This window comes from Oncorhynchus mykiss, chromosome 14, assembly GCF_057628025.1.
Source record: "Oncorhynchus mykiss isolate SJ-2025 chromosome 14, ASM5762802v1, whole genome shotgun sequence".
Taxonomy (NCBI): domain Eukaryota; kingdom Metazoa; phylum Chordata; class Actinopteri; order Salmoniformes; family Salmonidae; genus Oncorhynchus; species Oncorhynchus mykiss.
Genome location: NC_143035.1, coordinates 35,965,119 through 35,971,122, shown reverse-complemented (window position 1 = coordinate 35,971,122; position 6,004 = coordinate 35,965,119). Strand labels below are relative to the sequence as shown.

General features: G+C 37.7%; 1 protein-coding gene across 3 annotated transcripts in view; it reads left to right on the top strand.

Annotated features, from left to right (window-relative positions):
• Window positions 1–523: 523 nt before the first annotated feature.
• LOC110487789 (arf-GAP with Rho-GAP domain, ANK repeat and PH domain-containing protein 3) overlaps window positions 524–6,004 on the top strand; it is a 60,978-nt gene continuing 55,497 nt past the window's right edge. For 2 of the 3 annotated variants that reach the window (XM_090198856.1, XM_090198853.1), the window contains exon 1: window positions 524–1,164. The gene's annotated coding sequence lies outside the window, so the exon portion shown is untranslated. The remainder of the gene's footprint in view (window positions 1,165–6,004) is intronic. The other variant, XM_090198854.1, reaches the window with a different exon arrangement.

Genomic DNA, 6,004 nt, shown 5'->3' with positions numbered 1-6,004 from the left:
TATCCTTTTTTCAGACTTAAAAATGTAGCTGGGGGCCAAATCCTCAGAATCTGTATTGTCTCAGGCACTTCCTGTTTCCCCAAGGCTACTTCCTGTCACACTTCCTGTCCGCATCAGTCAGTTTTTTTTTTTTGAGGGAAAGGAAACGCCACTAGTGTCTAGATTTCTCACACGGCACAAAAGCTTCTCGTTGCTTTTAGAACTCCCAATTCGTTGGTTTGTCCAGCATAAAACGTCTTCCATTTTGAGTGATCTCTGAGAAGTAAAATGTGTGATGTTATTGTATTGTGTGCAACCATTTATTGAGTGAGTGTGTGAGTGTGTGTGTGAGTGTGTGTGTGTGAGTGTGTGTGTGTGTGAGTGTGAGTTTCAGGAAGGGTGAGGGGGCTCAGGAAATATCCAGGACCACATTTTAGTTACACCTTAACATCCACATTTTTTGTAGATATTCAAAATTCTGATCTCTCATCAGGTTGTCTATTGTACCAGTAGATCTATTGAAGCCCACATCACATGGTCTATTGTACCAGTAGGCCTATTGAAGCCCACATCACATGGTCTATTGTATCAGTAGGCCTATTGAAGCCCACATCACATGGTCTATTGTACCAGTAGGCCTATTGAAGCCCACATCACATTACTTTTCCCAACATGCAGCTAACCTAAACTAACCCCAAGCGGCAGGCTACATATTGCACATGCTGTGTAGTCTTTTTTGTTATTTTGTAGGCAATAGGGAATGTTTATAAAATAAGAGCATGGGACCCCAACACAGTATAATTAAATGACCTGATGGCAAGCTGTCAGTTCTTTAGCATTATGACTATTATGAAAGTGAAACAAAACAAAAAACAAAAAAAAAATTATCTTGCAAAAGCAAAGTAATGGAGTCAAAAGATTTAATTTCTGTTTATGAATTACCATTATGTCTTTAAAGTTGTGGGATAATGAGTTTGTTGAACAGGAAAAATCTCGGCAAAACTCCTTCGCCGCCCTCCCCTTTAAGTGCGATATCCTTGATACTTTGCAGAGTAAAATGACCATTGCAACAAAGTTGCCGACAGGGATAGTTCTTCCTCCGCTGCTCAACCAAAAAACCGAGCGATTCAAGAATGTAGACGTTCCATTGGGATAACAACCACGCACATCGAAACACAGCTAAAGGTATTGCATGATTATCATATTATTAGCGTTTCAGAGTTCGCACTGTGTGTGGGCAACATGCGGCAGCATGAGATTGTGCTCTTTTTCAATACATCATTTTTTTGCTAAAGGACTAATAATGATTTAAATCAGTATTATTTATCAATATTGTCGTCATATGTTACTTGTGGAGTTGTGTAGGCCTACCGCAGAATAATTAAATAGATCCTGTGTAATGATTTATTTGACAATTTAAAAAATATATATTTTTATTACCATGTTTAAGAGTAGCCTATCTCATGACACCACATTGGCTTGGCATGTGAGCCTATTGTAAAATTTCACCCATTATACTATCACCTGTCTGTTTTGCTGTAGGCTATGGGTTTACAGACCCACCCCATTGTAGATTTGCCAGGGGCACATCAGATCCTTTTCATCTTGAGTGGGTTTTGGGGTCTTGGAATCTGTCTGTTGTATAGTTTCACAGCTGAAACCTGATTGAATCAGTAAGTTATTTGTTAGACAGTGCACCAGCAGAGGACGGAGAGACAACTTTAAAATACTCACTGGAATTTCTCATTTAAAATACTTCCCAATTTTAGCTATGCTTTTTGGGGATTGTGGTGAGTGAGATTATTAATTTAAATTAAAATGTCATGAATGGCTGAATGTTATGTTGTTCAGTGTCAGTGCCACTTGTAGCAAGGCCCAGATGATAATTCCTATATATTCCTCCTGTATGAGTGTCTCAGAGCTGCTTGGGTCAGTCTTTGGTCATTAGATGTTTGACCTCCAGAGGCCTCTCTCTCTGTCAATAGATGGACACTACAGCCATCATTATCTGTGACCCTGTTTTAGGTTTTATATGTGGTGTAGTGTAGTGTAGCATAGATTTGTAACAGCGTTTCACATGTATTGTTGCCTCTTCTTGCCCTTTGTGCTGTTGTCCGTGCCCAATAATGTTTGTACCATGTTTTGTGCTGCTACCATGTTGTTGTCATGTTGTGTTGCTACCATGCTGTGTTGTCATGTGTTGCTGCCTTGCTATGTTGTCTTAGGTCTCTCTTTATGTAGTGTTGTCTTAGGTCTCTCTTTATGTAGTGCTGTGTTGTCTCTCTTTATGTAGTGCTGTGTTGTCTCTTTATGTAGTGCTGTGTTGTCTCTCTTTATGTAGTGTTGTGGTGTCTCTCTTTATGTAGTGTTGTGGTGTCTCTCTTTATGTAGTGTTGTCTCTCTTTATGTAGTGTTGTCTCTCTTTATGTAGTGTTGTCTCTCTTTATGTAGTGTTGTCTCTCTTTATGTAGTGTTGTGGTGTCTCTCTTTATGTAGTGTTGTGGTGTCTCTCTTTATGTAGTGTTGTGGGGTCTCTCTTGATGTAGTGTTGTGGGGTCTCTCTTTATGTAGTGTAGTGGGGTCTCTCTTTATGTAGTGTAGTGTTGTCTCTCTTTATGTAGTGTTGTGGTGTCTCTCTTTATGTAGTGTTGTGGTGTCTCTCTTTATGTAGTGTTGTGGTGTCTCTCTTTATGTAGTGTTGTCTCTCTTTATGTAGTGTTGTCTCTCTTTATGTAGTGTTGTGGTGTCTCTCTTTATGTAGTGTTGTCTCTCTTTATGTAGTGTTGTGGTGTCTCTTATGTAGTGTTGTCTTAGGTCTCTCTTTATGTAGTGCTGTCTCTCTTTATGTAGTGTTGTGGTGTCTCTCTTTATGTAGTGTTGTCTCTCTTTATGTAGTGTTGTCTCTCTTTATGTTGTGTTGTGGTGTCTCTTTATGTAGTGTTGTGGTGTCTCTCTTTATGTAGTGTTGTGGTGTCTCTCTTTATGTAGTGTTGTGGTGTCTCTCTTTATGTAGTGTTGTCCCTCTTTATGTAGTGTTGTGGTGTCTCTCTTTATGTAGTGCTGTGTTGTCTCTCTTGTCGTGATGTGGGTTTTGTCTTTTATTTTTTTATCCCAGACCCCACGAGGCTTTTTGCCTTTTGGTAGGGTGTCATTGTAGATAAGAATTTGTTCTTAACTGGCTTCCTAGTTAAATAAAGTAAAAGTAATTCACACTACGGATCAATACAGAACTATTTCCAATTACATTTATTAATCAACAAAGACGACTTCAAACCTCCAGAGTTAACATTACGTTTACTTTGATTTTCTGTTCTGCTTTCCTTAATTGAAATGCATCCCTGGTGACTACCTCATGAAGCTGGTTGAGAGAATGCCAAGAGTGTGCAAATCTGTCATTAAGTCAAAACATGACTACTTTGAAGAATTTCAAAAATGAAATATATTTTAGAATTGTTTGACACTTTTTTTTCCCGTTACTACATGAATCCATATGTGTCATTTCATAGTTTTGATTTCACTATTATTTTACAATGTAGAAAATGGTAAATATAAAGAGAAACCCTGTAATGAGTAGGTGTGTCCAAACTTTTGACTGGTACTGTACATAAAAACCCAATAATGTTGACATAAAGAACCCTGCCAACTAATATAAACACTTGTATTTTAGTTTTGGGTCAATTCTTTGCCTCCTGTAAGTTTTTAAGAATCATTGCATTGTAATTCCGTTAACAAAAAAACAAACACTTGAAAGATATTTTCTAATTTTACTTCTTTATGAGGGAGGATAATGAAAGTTCACAGAAGTAACAAGTAAAAGTAGACCTACCAATTGGTTAGTGTTTTTACTAGAGGTCGAACGATTATGATTTTTCAACACCGATACCGATTATAGGAGGACCAAAAAAACAGATACTGATTAATTGGCCGATTTATTTTATTTTTTTATTTTTTTAAGCATTTAAAAAATATATATTTTTACATTTATTTATTTGTAATAATGACAATTACAACAATACTGAATGAACACTTATTTTAACTTAAAATAATACATCAATAAAATCAATTTAGCCTCAAGTAAATAATGAAACGTGTTCAATTTGGTTTAAATAATGCAGAAACAAAGTGTTGCACATATTGCACTTTTACCTTCTTCTCCAACGTTCTTCTCCAACGTTTCAGTTCCTTGCTCAGAACATGAGAACATATGAAACCTGGTGGTTCCTTTTAACATGAGTCTTCAATATTCCCAGGTAAGAGGTTTTAGGTTGTAGTTATTATAGAACTATTTCCCTCTATACCATTTGTATTTCATTAACATTGGACTCTATTAGATGTTCTTATAGGCACTTTAGTATTGCCAGTGTAACAGTATAGCTTCCGTCCCTCTCCTCGCTCCTCCCTGTGCTTGAACCAACAACACAACAACATCCACCATCGAAGCAGTGTTATCCATGCAGAGCAAGGGAAACAACTACTAGAAGGCTCAGAGCGAGTGACGTTTGAAACGCTATTAGCACGCGCTAACTAGCTAGCCCTTTCACTTCGGTTACACCAGCCTCATCTCAGGAGTTGATAGGCTTGAAGTCCTAAACAGCGCAATGCTTGACGCACAATAAACAGCTGCTGGCAAAACGCACGAAAGTGCTGTTTGAATGAATGTTTACGCGCCTGCTTCTGCCTACCATCGCTCAGTCAGATACTTAGATACTTGTATGCTCAGTCAGATTATATGCAACGCAGGACACGCTAGATAATATCTAGTAATATCATCAACCATGTGTAGTTAACTAGTGATTATGATTGATTGTTTTTTATAAGATATGTTTTTAATGCTAGCTAGCAACTGACCTTGGCTTACTGCGTTCGTGTAACAGGCAGTCTCCTTGTGGAGTGCAACGAGAGAGAGGCAGGTCGTTATAGCATTGGACTAGTTAACTGTAAAATTGCAAGATTAGATTCCCCGAGCTGACAAGGTGAAAATCTGTCGTTCTGCCCCTGAACGAGGCAGGTAACCCACTGTTCCTAGGCCGTCATTGAAAATAAGAATGTGTTCTTAACTGACTTGCCTAGTTAAATAAAGGTGAAATAAAATAAATAAAGAATTGCACATTTCTAGTTTTGTGTACTTCAGGATAATTCAGGATATATCACCATGAAAATAATGGATATTCGTTATTCATAATTACGCATTTTCTAGTTCAACAACCCATATATATATATATTATTTATTTATTTATTTATTTTCAAACTCGAGGTGTCGTGTCTGCATAAAGAATGGGGTGTCGGCTATCTTTTGAATCTGAATTCGGGGGCAGATGTTTAAACGTTTTAAAGTGAAGAATCTGAGCCAAACCATAATTCCTTTGCCTTGGAATTGTCCTCCAGAGCCGCCATGCAAATATACATGATACATTAAAGCGGGCACATTCTAATGATTACAGGAAACGGTGCAGTATTATTATTTTTTAAATGTATTATCTCTTACATTGTTAGCCCAGGAAATCCTTTTTACAAGCATTACGCTACACTCAACAATAACATCTGCTAACCATGTGTTATGAGACCAATAACATGTGGTTTTGAGGGAGAGAAGAGGTGGATTTGACAGCATTGGATGGATTGTCATGTGACTGATACAATTTGATTTGACTACAGTTATTATTTGTCACATGCACTGAATACAACAGGAAATGCTTCCTTACAAGCCTTTAACCAACAATGCAGTTTTAAGAAAATACCCCCCCCCCCCCAAAAAAGTAAGAGATAAAACTGACAAATAATGAAGAGCAGCAGTAAAATAACAAGGGTGTACAGTAAGTAATGTAGATTGCTGTATGCGTCAGAAAGGGATACTTAGGCCTGTCATCTAGGTGTACAGATCTATGTCTCATACTGCCATCTCTCCTCCTTCGTAGAGCGACAGGGACGACACAGATTAACTCCTGATTTATGACTTTCTGGGAGTTTTGTCAGTTTTTTTTTTGGTTTTACTGCTCTAAGTGGTTGATCTAACCATGTGTGTTCA